Genomic DNA, 16537 nt, shown 5'->3' with positions numbered 1-16537 from the left:
AACGCCTAAAATTTGAGATCTGCCAGCATATATAGCAGAGCATTAGTGGAGTTCTTTCTTATATAAATCTGCAATCTCTTGCCTCGCTTCTGATTGGATCGAGGGAATTCGAACGGCAGACATTGATCTCTTTAAGGCTGTGAAAAGGAAAGCCGTGAAGGAGCCAACAAAAATCGTTTCACTCACACTCACAAGTCATTAAATCATTATTTCATATTACTTTTACCAAGTTAAATCTTCACGTCATTTTTTTATAAATCACTTTTGAAAAGTGATTTGAAAGTTTTATCACATTGTTTTGTAAAGGTGTTTATAATGTGATCATAAGGTTAATAAAGGATAGCATATGTCATATATATATTTTTGGGAGTGATAAGTGAGTGGGAGTAATAAGTGATTTTTTTTTGGGAGAAATAAGGTGAGCTTTATAAAAGTATTTTTTAAAGCTTTGTAATAGAGTGATGAGTGAGCTTTTTAAAAGTATTTTTTAAAAAGCCTTATCATGGAGTAATAAGGGTGATGTTTTGAAATTTTTTGGAATAATAAGGAGTTATATTTGTAATTTGTAAATTGGAGAGATAAGGTGTGTTGGGCAATTTGTTTTTAAGAAGTTCTTTGGTATCATCACATTGTAACTCAAAGTAATTTTACTTTGAGGGGGGGTAATTTCTTTTTTACCATATTGTGCAAAAGCACCATTGTAAAAAGTCAAATTCTGAAAGTTGCCTTGTAAAAATTTGAGATATTGACTAGAGCCAAGTGCAAAGCTCAGTCAATTTTCTCCTGTTTTGATGACTATTCGAGGGTCAAGGCCAAGCCCCGATAGATCGTATTGTTTTTGCGTGGTGTGTTGTGTTGACTATCTTGTCATTTCTGTTCTGATTCTTGGTGCGACGCTTCAACGCTAAAATGTCTAAGTTGATTAATTTGTTTTCTGATTCCGACAAACTTGAAGGCACCAAATCTTATAAAACATGGCATCGTCTCATCGAAAGCACACTCATTTACAATGAATTATGGCAGGGAATATGTGATGGAGATGTTAAGCCGAATAAACCCACATATGCAGCTGCACTAGCAAAATGGGAAATCAAGAATGCTAAAGCCTTAGCTCTTATTAAATCGTCTGTGAATGATGAAATGTATGTCCATATAGAAAATGCTTTAGATGCATGGACTGCTTTGAAAACTTTTAAAGACCTCTTTGATACTCAGCCTAAATCAAAGAAAGTCGATCTACAATTAAAATTGTTGCAACAAAAATTAACTGAAGGCGGTGATGTTCTTGAATATATCTCAAGACTTAAGAATATCAAGCAAGAAATTATTAATGCTGGTTTTCCCGCAATTGATGATAGCTTTATGGTCACAATTGTAATTGTTGGGCTTCCTTCTTCCTATACGCATTTTTTGGAGACTCTACAAGTAACTGGGAAATTAGAGAAATTAAAGTTTGATGAACTCTGTGAAATGTTAACTCAACATGATAAAACTTTTGGGAAGAAGAAGAAAGTTGGTGAAGATGTTTTTCTCACAGAGGCCAGCACTAGTAAGTCATCAGCCGATAGTTCTCGAGGCAGAGGCAGATGGAATCAGAATCAAGCAGCACATAATTGAGGTCGAAGCCAAAGCAGAGGCAACAATTTTAACAGAGGAGGAAGAAATAATTTTCAAGGTAGAGGAAACAACCAAGGAAGAGGCAATTTTCAAGGACAAAGATATAATAATCAAGGTAGAGGACAATCTCAAAATAGAGGTCAAAGCAAAGGCAGAGGACAATCTTCAGGAAGAGGAAGAGACTTAAGTCAAATTGTGTGTCGAAGATGTAATAAAGTTGGCCATTATGCTGAAGATTGTCGAACATCACTTAATAAAATTCCCAAGTTTCAGCAGCATTCAGCACAATTTGCAAATGATCAAGATGAAGATAACTCAGAATATGTTTTTACTTCCTCACCAGCATCACAAATTTCATCCCATCTTAGAAGTGACTATGAAGATGCCTGGATCTTGGATTCCGGGGCAACTCAGCACATGACTTGTCGACGTGATTTTTTCTGGAATTTTCAAGATTGCCAACTTAATTCCATTTTTCTTGCTAATGATACAAAACATACTCCTTATGGAAAAGGAGTAGTAAAAGTTTTTCTCCCTGGTATTGGAGAAAAAATGATTTCCAATGTATGGTATGTACCCAGTTTCAAGAAAAATTTGCTCTCTTTAGTCACGATTCGACAAGCAGGACATCAGGTGATTATGAAGATGGTTTAGTGAAGATTAATTCAGTGAAACAGAACTTGAAAACAGTCATGACAGGTTATGAAGATGGAAAGCTGTTACGGATGAAAGGGACAGTTATTCCAAGGCATTCTGATTTTGCAGGGGCAGTGACTACAGGTATTTCACCTATAAGACTATGGCATGTAAGATATGGACATTTGAATTTTGAGAGTCTTTCTCAATTGCAGAAACAAGGAATGGTTAAAGGACTTCCCACATTCAAAAGGGAAAATGCAAAATGTGAAGCTTGCATTTATGGCAAACAAAATCGAGAAAGTTTTCCAACAAGTTCATGGCATGCAAACAGGCGGCTACAACTAGTTCACAGTGATGTTTGTGGACCACTACAAACTTCCTTTGGTGGATGCAAATATTTCTTACTATTCATTGATGATTTCAGCAGAATGACTTGGGTTTACTTCTTGAAGAACAAGTCAGAAGCATTTGATAAGTTTAAAATTTTTCGCCAACTTGTTGAAAATGAAGTCAAAGAAAAGATAGGTACTCTCAGGACAGATAATGGGGGAGAATTCACTTCAAATGAATTCAAAACTTATTGCAGTGAAAATGGCATCAGACAACATCTTACTAATGTTTACACTCCACAGCAAAATGGAGTAGTCGAAAGAATGAATCGCACTTTGTTAGGCATGGCGAGATCCATGTTAACTTTCAAACGGTTAAGTCCAACATATTGGGCAGAAGCAATCCATACAACTGTCTACTTAAGAAACAGATCTCCAACTGCTTCTTTAGACGGAATCACACCTTATGAATCTTGGTTTGGTTTCAAACCTCGAGTTAAACATCTTAGAGTTTTTGGGTCAGTGTGTTATGCCTTAGTTCCGAAAGAAAAACGAACTAAGCTTGACTCACGAAGTTTAAAATTCACAATGATTGGCTATTCTGATGAGAAGAAAGGGTATCGTCTTTTGACCAATGGAAAATTCATTGTGAGCAGGGATGTCATTTTTGATGAAACAGAGAGTAAGAGTGCTGAAGAAATTGAAAATCTTCTTCACAAATTAGAAACTAAGGGAAGTAAAAGAAATGGAAAAATGCAAAGTCAACCAACTTCACCAAATTGGTATGAACTTGATTTTCCTTCCTCTGAAGATGAGTCATCCAGTCCATCTACATCAACAACATCATCTGGGTCTTCTAGCAGTTCATCCGCATCTCCAAGTAGCAGCAGTTCTTCTGACAATGATTCTCCACATTCTTCACCTGAACGACGAACATCAGTTTATATTAATCCTCTTTACAATGATGGGGACTTTACAGAAGCACAAACAAGTGAGCACCAACTTCCGAAATGGGCAGTTCAACTTTTGAAAGATGTCAAGCCTGATGAACAGAATAAAACTGGCACCAGAAGGGCACATAAGAGTGAAGGCAATTTTGCCTTGATAGCAAATGATTTTACTGAACCTTCCACATACAAAGAGGCAGTAAAACATAAAGAATGGCAACAGGCTATGGTTGAAGAATATCAAGCAGTAATTGATAACAACACTTGGAAACTTGTTGATTGTCCAGCAAATGTTAAACCCATAGGATGTAAATGGGTTTACAGAATTAAGTATAATCAGAAGGGTGAACTTGAAAAGTATAAAGCACGACTTGTCGCAAAAGGTTTTGCGCAGCAGGAAGGCATTAATGTGATATTGTATTTGTTGCAAAAATCAATCATTCTCTTTGAATTAAATGCTGTTGCATTATCTGTAATAATCTTGTGAGGGCAACCAAAACGAGACAAGATATTGGACTCTAAAAACTGAATGATTACCGTGTCCATAGCTTTCCTTGTTGGAATGGCTTCAATCCACTTGGTGAAGTAATTGGTAGCCGTCAAAATCCATCTGTGCTATGCTGATGATGTAGGATGAATTTCTCCTATGAAATCAAGCCCCCACTGCTGGAAAGGTGTGTTTACTTCAACCGGCTTCAGAGGAAGAGGAAGCAACTTCCTTTTTCCCTGAAAAACTTGACATTCGTGGCAGCTCATGACTGTCTTATATAAATCTGAAAACAAAGATGGCCAATAATATCCTGCTCTCAAAACTTTATTAGCTGTTGTTTTCCAAAACAAGTGACTGCCACAATCTCCTCTATGGAAATCATTCATTACCTGCTGAGCTTCATCTTCAACCAAACAATTAAGGAGAACCCCTCCTGGATCTTTCCAATAGAGAGCACTATCTAAAATGCAAAATTTTGCAGACTTTAGTTTTAGTGATCTACCTTTACTTCTTGACATTCCGAGAGGAGGAGAAAGATGTTGAAGAACATATACTATATCAGAATACCAAGGTGAGTTGAGAAACATCTCTGATACTTGAATGAGTGTGCCACCATCTTCGTCATCTGACATTGCTGCAATGAGATTTATGTCTAGAGCATGAAGATTCGACTCAGCCATGAGTTTTGCCAAACCTTGAAATTTGATAAGTTTGGTAGGCTTAATCTCAAGATCATACTCTAACATCGCTGCTATCCACTTACCTCTTCTTCCCTCCGGATCAGTTTGTATGAGGACATCGTTGACAACTACATTAGGAACATATGCTATGGTATGTGAATGCAGAATATAAAAATGGAAATCCTTCAATCCTTTATAAGAGCCAAAGCTTGCTTTTCAATTATGTTATAGCACAAAGCAACATTTCTGATAGTCCGACTAAAAAATGCAATGGGCTGTTCCACTTGATCCTTATTTTGCATCAACATTGCAGCCAAAGTGTGCTCAGATGCAAATGAAAATATAATAAAATCATGAGTATAATCAAGACTGATCAAAACTGGGGCTGTGGTCAAAGCAAGCTTTACCAAGTTGAAATATTTCATGGCATCCTCGGTCCATTTCACAATGTTGTCCTTCTTCAACATATTAGTTAACTCACGTAAATGCTCAGCTAAATTTGGTATAAATCTGCGTAAGAAGTTCATCTTACCATTGAAAGCTTGAATTTCCTTTTTGTTGCGCGGAAAGTCTATTTGCTGGATTGCCTCCACCCTTGAAGGATCAATGCGAATACCATCTTTAGAAATTATATGACCAAGGAGTTTACCTTCCTCCATGGCAAAAAGACTCTTCTTTGGATTTAAAGAAATCCTGAACTTCCTGCATTTCTGAAAAACAATCCTTAGGTGGTGTAAATGCTCATCATCAGAACCAGAAAATATTGTCATCTAAATAAAATACCAAGAAGACATCCTTCTCGTCAGCGAAAGCTATATCCATTGCCCGCTGAAAAGTGGCTCCAAAATTCTTTAGCCCAAATGGCATCTTGACATATTGAAAAGTTCCCTATGGTGTTGTGAAGTTAGTTTTGTCTTGGTCTTTTTCGTGCACCAAGATCTGCTTGTAACCTGAGTAGTGATCTAGTAGTGACATCCGTGATGCTCCAACTACTCTTTGCATAATATGGTCCATCTTAGGAAGAGGGTAATTATCTTTCAAGGATACTTTATTTAGGTTCTGGAAATCAATGCACAACCTTATCTCTCCGGTCTTTTTTCGTACCGGGGCCAAATTTGAAATCTAATCAGAGAATCTAATTAGAACAATGACACCAGCTTTAAACAATCTATTTACCTCTTTCTCGATGGATGGAAGAAGATTTGGATTGATTCTCCTCAACTTTTGTCTAAAAGGTTTTTGATCCAGCTTGATAGGAATAGTATGCTGAATGATGTTTTTGTCATATACTTTCAAATCTGAGTAATCCCACGCAAAAACATCAGAAAATTCAGAAAGCAACTTAACATACTTAACCTTTGATTTGGGAGATAATGTTTTTGATAACTTTACAAGCTTGGGCTGGTCTGCTGTCCCAAGGTTTACATCTTCAACTCCCTTGTCAGTAGGAACCAAGGTTGGTTTTCTCGCCACATCATCTTGATCAAACAACTCCTCTAAAGGTATAAGACCTCTAGGAATAACATTATCCTTCAGCTGTAAAACATCCATCTGATTTACCTCAATGTCTTGTTCATCAGAATCACAAACATCATCAATGAAAGCATTCTTAAACTTCCATTCATTATGAAAAAAGGAATTAATTTCATTTTCATCCCAAAAAACTTGCCAATATCTCAAGTTATCAGGAATAGTAGGCCTATGTTTGACATGAATTTCAAATTTATTGCTAGAATTCATTGGAATTTTCAAATTGCTTACTGCTGTAGCAAGTGAATCAGCAATGATGTTTTGACTTCTCGGCACCGCTGTCAAGGTGTATTCTGGAAACATTTTCAAGATATCCAGGACTGCGTTCCTATAAGCTCTCATCTGCAAATGCTTCGCTTTATATTCTCCTTTTACTTGTTTAATCACTAGCTCTGAATCACCATAAACAGAAATCCTTTTTGCACCCAGCTTCTTCAAAATTTTTAGACCTATAATCAATGCCTCGTACTCCTCATCATGAAGGATTAGGCTATTTTCAAGAAGAATTTGGAGAATTCTCCAAAGATGCAAGGTCAAAGAATTATTCAAGTGTGAAATTTGTGAACAAATAACTCTTGCAAGCTGAAGGAGAATCATGTCATGATGATGATGTTGAAGGAAAGACATCTCCAAAGAGAGATGAGCACTTCAAAGGAAGAACTAAGTCAATTTCTCCTCGACAATCAAGTTATCCTTGCTAGACTCATGAGCCAAAGGACAACCATAAGATCTATAAGCGTCCTAATTATTCGAAGGCTTTCTATGATTACAAACAACATGATGATTTTAGTAACATGTTGTGGAATGTTTTTCCTTGCACTTTTTTTCATGCACCTAACCATTGTGTAGCTAAATGCCACAAAAGGAAATCATTAGTCAAGAAGATGAACATATGAATTGGAAGTGAGACCAAGAAGGAAGATTGTCTTCCAAGTTTAAAGACATTTGTGACAAGAAAACCTCACAAAATTTTTTACACTCATTGCAACATAAGTGGGCATTGGATTGAAAAGTGTGGAAGCTGGATTCACATCTTCATCCAAAGAAGGACAAGTAGGTAATGGAATCACCTGAGAAGGAGAAGGTAGAGGAATGTGCAAGGCACACCATAACCATTCTAGAAGCAGTTCCAAAAGGAAGTGAAGTGTAGAAAGAAAATTCCCTAGCATTGTTGGGTAAGAAATGGTTGGACTATTTGTCTAATTAAAGACTGCATTTCTTTTGTAATTCACTTGTTTCATATCCCCATAGTTGGGTATTTTTTAAAAGTGATTTTTGTGAATAAATCTCTCATATGCAACAATGTTTTCTTTGGCATTGTTATGCTATTTTGTCTTGTTGATGAGTCAATTTGTATGGAAATTTGGGAATTTTGATGTAAAATGTTTTTCCTTCATGGACATTGTTTTAAGTATCCTAACATTGGGGATATGAGTAGTTGCATTAGATTCAGTATGCTACAATTGTGTCAAGCACTCATTTACAAAAGTCTTTCCATGTGAAGCTTGTTTGGGTTATTTTCCAAAGTCTTTTTGGATTTGATCCTTGGTAAATATTTTGTAGAAGATGGCCATAGAAATGTGGACAAAGCCAAGCATGTCATTGAATAAATGTAGCCAATGCATCAAAAAGTACAAGTGCAACTTGAGGATAGAAAATCAAAGTACAGAGCAATGCATGGAAAGCATTAGTTGCTTATGATTTCCAAGTAGAAGATCAAGTTTGGTTTCAACAAGGAAAGACTTCAAGGTGAAGATTGTATGAGCCACCAAGGGAAGATAGCCATGAAGAGAATGTTCAGATTCCATACATTAAAGATTTTATTCCTGAATGTTTAGAACAATTCTTGACAGGAGGATAAGGACTTCACGCAGAAGACAATGTGGAGTACCTTTGAATGGGGCTCAAAGGCACCAAGCCAAGCAGAGAAACAAGGATTGAGATCGGGAAAATGAAGGAGTTGGTTCTTCACTTATTTGCTGAGTAAAGATAGAATTTTGGAGGTCCAAAAGTTTCTAGTGGGGAGGTATGATCCAGAGATCAAAATATAGACTTAAAAACGAAAGTAATCAAAATCTCCTGAAAGTAGCACCAAATCGTAGTGTTCATCATCCTGATTCCAACGACATTTGAATCACCTTAATCTGATGTCATATGATGAAGTTATGATGTTTTGAAGTTTTTTCCCAACAACTAAAAAGTCAACTTGCAGGGTTGACTGGGCAGGTCGTACAACTGACGTCATCAACTGACTATGCAAGGTACGGATGACAGTGGACCAATTTGGGCTCTACAAGTGAAAAGGTCGTATGAGGCTAGATGAAATATTTTTATAGGCTAAAGGGTTTTGTAGTGGACCAATGGTGAGGCACCACATGGCCTAATGAGAGGGCACCACATGGCCCTCAGTGGTTGGCTAGTTTTTTTATAGATCAGCCGACTAGCCTCAGTGGGTTTCGACCCCTTGACCTTGTCACAACAAAACACAAGTCTTATCACAACACCACTTCATTGAACCTTGTTAGAAATACATTGTCGGTTCTATTTTAGTTTATGTGTTTTGGCGATTGGGGGGAGGGGCTAGGATGGTCAGGTGGGCTGGCCCTTGGTTTTATTTACACCATATGCCCACAATGTGGTAGGTGGAGGATATAGTGGAGGGGGTAGAGGATAAGCCTTGACCCAAAGTCCTCTCAACAACGCATATTTCCACAACGGAGGAGTGAAAGAAGAGGGGGCCGAGAGTAGGCCCGACCCCCAGTTCCATTATATTGCATATGAACCTAGGCGTGACATTTAATTCGAGCGACTAATTTGGGCCTCGAACCCTGGTCACGTATAACCACCTGTAACTATCGGTTAGTGGAGCGGAGGGCTAGGACTGGAGGGATTGGCGCGTGGCCCAGCCCCTGGCCACATGGCCACCCACATGACTGCAATTTTTGGGTGCGAGTGGTATTTTTAAAAAGGTGACAAATTGCACAAATTGCAATAGGAATTCTGCCAGTCTTAGGTGAAATTGTCACTCGGTGGGTAGCCAAAAGGTAGAAGATGTTGCCCAGATAGAAAATTTTTCCATTTTGTAGAACAGTTAGTAGAGAAAATTTCTAGGAGGCATAACTTGGTGTATTTTTAGTCTTTTTGAGCTCAAGAAGAGCCTAGACAAGGGTTTTTGGATGTTCTGAACTCTGGCAGTATGATATTTCTGATTTGAGAATTGTATGATGGAGTTTTTGCAGAGTCAAGTCCTTTAGTGTTATAGACAGAGATTGTTTTGAGTCCATATGGAGACTTTGTTGAGCATGGAAGGAGCCTAGATAAGGATTTTCCATCCTTCCAGATACATATACAACAACTATTACTTCAATAGAGAAACTATTTTCAGTCTTTTTTTAGTGTGCTTATGGGTAAATAATATCAACACTTCATTATGAAGTAGTTGTATTTTTATGATTTTTGACCTTAGCTTGAGTACATGGACCTATTGTGAGAGAGTCCTTTTCTTTGACACCATCATGACTTACTATAGGGAACCATCTTTTTCATTGATATTTATTTGTAGGAGAAATAGTGCCGCTCTAGAGTCAAAGATGTGCATTGTATTAATTTTTTACTCAGATCAATGAAGCGGTCCAACTATTGGAGCAGGGCCCAAAGATGTAGCCCAGGAGAGGTTAACTTTGTTATCACTTGCTTGTTTCTTATTTGCTTGTTTATCATATTGAGTAACATATGAATTTTTTACACTTTTAAGTTCATGTGAAAACTTAACCACTCGTCTTTGAAGAGGATGCAAAACTATTTTTACCTTTAGAGACCCAAGTTTATTAGACTTGTAAAGTTTCAGAGGACGATCAAAGTTTCATTTTCAGATCACTAGCACTTATCAAGCAAAACTAATTTAGGATGGGAAAGTCTTACATAGAAGGTGGAACACCAAAATATGTAAACGAAAAAATTGCAAGACATGGTATGGTTTAATATGCAACAAAAGTAGAAAAACACACCCCCGAAGTGGGGGAAAGGAAATTCCAAATGAAATATTATACATCCTTTGAAGATAAAAGAAGTGTTTTGGATGGCTCATGAAGAACTAATAAAATATATTTTGAATAGGATTCATACAATTAATTAAATCATTTTTTTAGTATGTTAAGTGTTAACGGAAACATTGTAGAAGAATGTGATGGTCAAGCCCGTCAAATACCTATTAATCATCAATTCATCCCAAGTAAATAATGGAGGGGGTTTCTAATGGAGATATTGCAATGTTCAAATTGAAAGCTTCATGGTGAACCTAAATGCAACATGTGGCAAGAATAATGTTTTGGTGATATATATCGAGAATTTCTCAAGGACCACTAGAATAGGAGGAAAATGAATGTCCAATTCAATTGAGATCAATAGTCATGTATGAGAGGATCATCATGTCAATGATTTTCCAATGGTAATGACGAATCATTACCTTTGTTTTGTGTCTCCTTTCCCAATTTATCGTTGTTCCATGATCTATCCATGAAGCTTATTTGAAATAAATCACATGTCATTGGTTACATTAAATAGATTTATCAATTATCCAACTTGCTAACATAGGAGTTTGAGAAATATTTTTTTGAATGTGAACCTTAATTTGAGTATAAGGTTGGATTGGAAATAGAATGTAATTTATTGATACATGAGGTAAAGTTTCCAAATGAGTTCCTCCCTATGTTTACTAACATGATGCAGTAGTAACCATGGTGGTTATGCTCGTTCTCCTTGCTTATATAAGTAGAAGAATTTCTTATTTTCATTATCTAGTATGTAAATCCAAATTGATCTTTAATGTAATATATGTTGCATTTTTTATTGACCTTATGAATGGTGAGCTTGAAATCCTTATTATTGATATGACTTGTTGATGAACATCTGAGTGACCTTATGAACTTTTGAGGCCTAACATTCTCAATGTTGGGGTGACATTCTCAATACATGTAGACCTTATGAATATCAAATGTAATTTTCACAAAACATAAGGCTTACTTACTAACTGCATATCATGTCTGAATAGTGAAACAAAAATAGCATAAGACATTTTGTTCCAAAATGAGATTATTTTTCTTATCTAATAACGTTATCGAATATAAAAAATTCTTCAACAATATTCTTTTCAATTTTTTTAAAGGCCTTTCATGAATTCATTTTCATTTTTTTTGCTCTCTGTAGATGCTTGGATTTTCTAGAGATCAGAGCTTGTTAAAAAATCACTCTATTCAAGTATGCTTAAAAAATGTCAAGAATTTATGCATCTTTAAATGATGCTTTTAAAATATTATTATCAATAGTATTTTCAAGGATGTAAATAGTTTGATGAGTATGCCCTTGGTGTTTTAATTAGAAAACACATTAAAATATAACTAACAAATAATAATAATAATAAATATATTTTGGTAAATGTGCATTATATTTGGAAAAAGAAGATATATATATATATATATAGATATATATAATGGAAAATTGTGATTCACAGAGAAAACTTATCACAAGCATTAAAATGATTCATCTCTAGTGGCATTATGAAGATTCCTTTCTCATGGAATTATGGAAAAATTTAAATACAAGTACCATCTAATGCAATGGCGAGAAATGATAAATTTTATTTAACAAGTATTGCCTTTTTTTTTTTTTTCCAAAAAACTAAAATTCAAAATAGAGTCAAACCTTTCATACACATTAAAAGGATTCCTCTCCCATGGTATTATGGACAACTGTTGTTCAAATATAACAAGTTCCATCCAATGAAATGGTGCATAAATTCATTCAATAGGTCTTGTCATTTAAGGAAAAGAACAAAAATTTAAAATGGAATCAATGATAAACATTCCCAAATAATTTATTTCTATATGATCATGTTATTAAACTATTAGAATGACATTTTAAAATGTTACTAAGGAAACTAAAATTCATAGGTTTTGTCATAAAATAACTCTCTAATAAATTAATTTTTAAATAATTGTGCTTGAAATTGTTTGATCTTGACCTCTAAATATGAATTACCATGAAATTTCCCATCCACATAATTGTTTTAGTGAATCTGAAAAATATTTAAGCTTTAAAATTAAAATTTAAAATTGCTTCTACAACTTTTTAATAGAGAGGATAACTATATAAGCTTCAATATTAAATTATAAGTTTTAGTTTATAAATTTTATATGGAAAATGACTATTGGGTGTAGTATATGGTGGATTAATGGACCAACATTTAATTGTCAATTCAAGGTCTGTGAACTTCGATGAGGAACAATGGAAATGCTAGAGAAAGACTTTGAGAACCTGTAAAACCAAATCCCTACCAATTTTTTTCATAAATACTCTTCCAAGTCCCTACAAACAACAATTAGGTTCCTGATCTAATTCCTACACTCACTTTGGAAGTTTATTAGAAACAAAACCTAATTATCAACCAACTATGAATATGATCTCTAGCCTTTGAATTCGATGAGAAAACCAAGCATAGGAATTGTATTAAGAAACTAAGCAACACAACTGTGAAAATTTTAGATAACCCAAGCACTCCTTATGCCAAGGAGAACACACAATGAATGATAAAAATCTTAATGTGAATTTTGTACTCTTGTTCTATCTTCACTCAACCCGGTGTTTAATCAAGAAAATAAAGGAATGGATTCAAATCTACCTAAGGGTTACCAAATCAATGAAATGAATTAGCAGTAATCACTACATGCATAAACGAAAATAACCTTTCTCTAATCATTACAAACTCACTTATTCATCCAAAATCAAAATTGGAAATACTCTATTACCAAAACTAGTCCAAGAAGGACACCAAAGGTAAATCACACTATAACCCTAGAAATATGAACCAATGCTCTGCAAACAAATGTCATGAAAAGCTATGACATGTAATATAAGAAATGCAAACCAACACTCTGCAAACAAATGGTTGAAAATGCTACAAAAGTATGGTACACCAATACCCCGTGGACAAACACTTGAAAAAGTGACAAGTGAATTGTGATAAAAATATAAATCAACCTATAAACAACCTTTCAAAGAAACTGCAGATACATGGCTTTAAAGTTGAGTTTTCCTTTAAGCAATAATCCTTCTTAGCATTTACTTCTTATCAAAGATCACAAGTCCGTATATAGATCATTGTTCAAAATGGTTGAATCATTAAGCTTTGTGGGTTAAATAACAACAATGTTAAAGTATGCAAGCTCATGAATGAGGCATTAAATCTAAAAATTCTGTTTCCTTATCAATACAAAAAAAGTAGATCAAACAATCACAAAGTTTGTAATAGGGTTTAATGGTTCCATATTACTTTATTAATATTACAACTTAGATCCATAATCTTCAGGCTTAAGGAATATAAATCAGACTTATAATACCTTCCAGATCTCAGTACTCATTAAATCATTTGATATTCACTAAGGACCTCATGATATAACTTAGGATCCAAGTTATAGTTGAAAGGATTTCAATATTAAAATTTTGCTATCCTTTTAAGGTGACAGAGAATTATAGATTTGGAGAGATCTCCAGCTCTTAAATCACTGGTGACTCAAGAGTTGTGGATCTAACTCACATTATCTAATATCTCTCTCAATGTTTCATGAAATCATTGTAGATCAATAATAACATTAAAACCCAGAACCAAAGCTTTAAAAAGAGCATAAAATAAATCAATATCCTTAGAGCATATGAAATACTATTATGAAAACTTATGATCAGTATTCACACCCGAGATATAGGGTATACTTCTAGGTCTCAATACAAATCAAATATAAAACAATGAGCTGTGTAAACCTTAGAAAGACAAAGCACAAATTATACACACGAGTTTATAATATCTAAAGGTTAAATTCAACAATTAATACACCAAGTTAAGAAATCTGACACACCACTCAAAAAACTGGTCAAACCACTTAATAAATCAATAGACAGGAGGGATGATGAGTTGGGTTGGTTAGGCCCAAACCAACCAACTTACACCCTCTTAAAAAGAACTTAAATCATAGGGTGGAATTAACCATTAAATACAACATAAAATAAGATAAAACCTAGCATAAGACCTGTAGATTAAATATTGTTCAATCCTTTACATCATAGAGTAGAAGCTCAAAATCCCATTTCCAGAAAAAGATCGACCCCAAGGGACAAATATACGTTAAGATAAATCCCATCACTTTTTTACAATTAATTCTTCCAATGCTCCTCTCCCCCTCTTTTACATAGATTACATTATAAATACATAATGTGACAACCAAAGCAATCATGAAAAAACTAAGTACAATTCGGAACAACCATATAAAAAATTAGAGAATAGTTCCTTATATATAAGATTTTTCATTTTCTTCAAATCTAGGTGTGATTTTAGAAATATGGAAAGTTGTGCCTTTTTAACAAATCTCCCTTAGAGAACCTTTCATATCTTCCAAAGCATGGATAATTTTGTAAAACAACCCGCACATTACTCAATTTTTGATACTGGGAACAAAACCCATGTCCCAAAATTTTTAGATTTGACCTCATCTACATGTAAATCGAGGATGAAGTTGACTATTTTTAAAACTGATGCAAATTTGGGTTGAAGCATTGATTATCTTTTAGAGACCCATTTGTATGACCTGAGCATGTTTTGACTCACATGGGAGCATGAAAACGTCAATGTGGACAAAATCTGTGTTCCTGATTTTCTCCCGGAAGTGCCCCAATATGTCGAACTATAACTGGTGCAAGAACTATAGTGATGGTGTATGATCTTTATATGTGGTACAATATTAAGGCCGAAAGATCATGCTACATAGAGAAGGAGGTTTCAATCACATATTTGGCCATGACTTCATATTTCTTTCCTAAAAAACTTTAACACTGTTAAAACAACCATAATTAGTAACAATCTTATAGAGATCCTCTTAAACCATTTTTTTAAGAAAATATATATACATTATATTAACAATCGAAAAATTACATACTTTACATCCAAAAGTGCATTCTCTGCCTCTGTGTGAGGAAACCAGAGATAGAAAACTGAAGGGATCTGCCCCAAGAAGGAGAAACCAGAGCCCAGTGGTCTTATAGTTTTCAAAAAACAACTGACAATTAACTAAAAACATGCTCCTAAGATCTAGCATTACATAACTGTTGCATGAGAAGCCAAAATTGGTGCACATCGAGCCATAAGGCTTCGAGACACATGTTCGCCAACCATACAAAAGAAGAAAAATGAGGAGGCCTGCTGATAGGTCAGACTGGAGTGAGAGAACCAACTTGAAAGTCACCATACAACCAAGGAGCTAAATTCTACCATATTGGAATTGCATTGTTGCCACACTGGTGCCACATTGCACCTGGGTGTTTCCTTGTGCCTACATGTTACCAATGTTTGTTAGAAACTCCTTTAGAATGTAGCATTCATAGGGACTTGGACAAGGAGGGGAGGAGGGTGCGTCAACCACTGAGGGGATGAGAGCATGGGAGGGAGGGGGATGGGCCACAGGAGCACATGGAATGGGCAGAGAGGAGGATCCAATACGCGGGGAATGGGAAGGGGAGGGAGTTGGGGTGGAGGAGGAGGGTATGCTTAGCCGGAACTCGATGTGGAGGACTCTGGAAAGCCACCTGAGCGAGGAGACAAAAAGGATTTGGTGGGCAGAGAGCTTGAAAATCCAACTGAAGGCTTGCAACCTCTCTTGAGCCCTTTCCTTGAGCTGTCGTGCGAGGAGGTTCTTGAGAGCCCAGAGTGTTGGATATTCTCTGTGAATTTATGCCTCCTCCATGGCAAGGACCTCCCTATGAATGGACACAAGAATATTGTAGTCAAAAATCGAGGCAATGGTGACATCATCGAAGGTGGTGGGGGGATGCCCTTGGCCTTTGGCTTTGCTAGGGCATCAACCCCTCCCCCTGTCACAGTTCATGGTCAGATGGAAATAGAGCAGAGTTGCAGTGCCAAAGCCGAAGAAAGTGTCGGGGAGGATGAAAAAGGGTGAATAAATCCGAGAGAATGGAATGTTCATGGTTATAGTTCGATTATTGTAGGGGCGTGAGAGCAGAGGAGCTAGGTATGGAGATAGCTGGAGCCCAAGAGGAGGTGTGAAGATTGGGTTTGACACTTGGTGAGGGATGCAAGCTAAGTGGAGGTTGCTAATGGAGGGCCTTGGGAAATGTCCCAAAAGACTCGGGGGCACCCAGATCTAGGGAAATCCACTTAAATAATTGAAAACAAAGGAAATTTTATAATTAATCAATAACTTACTGTTCCATACTCATAATTAATTCAAAAACAAAAAATTATGC

This window comes from Pinus tabuliformis, chromosome 4_2 (assembly GCF_031772625.1).
Source record: "Pinus tabuliformis cultivar Carrire ecotype Pingquan chromosome 4_2, CPIR1, whole genome shotgun sequence".
NCBI lineage: Eukaryota > Viridiplantae > Streptophyta > Pinopsida > Pinales > Pinaceae > Pinus > Pinus tabuliformis.
Note: the sequence above shows the minus strand (reverse complement) of the source record.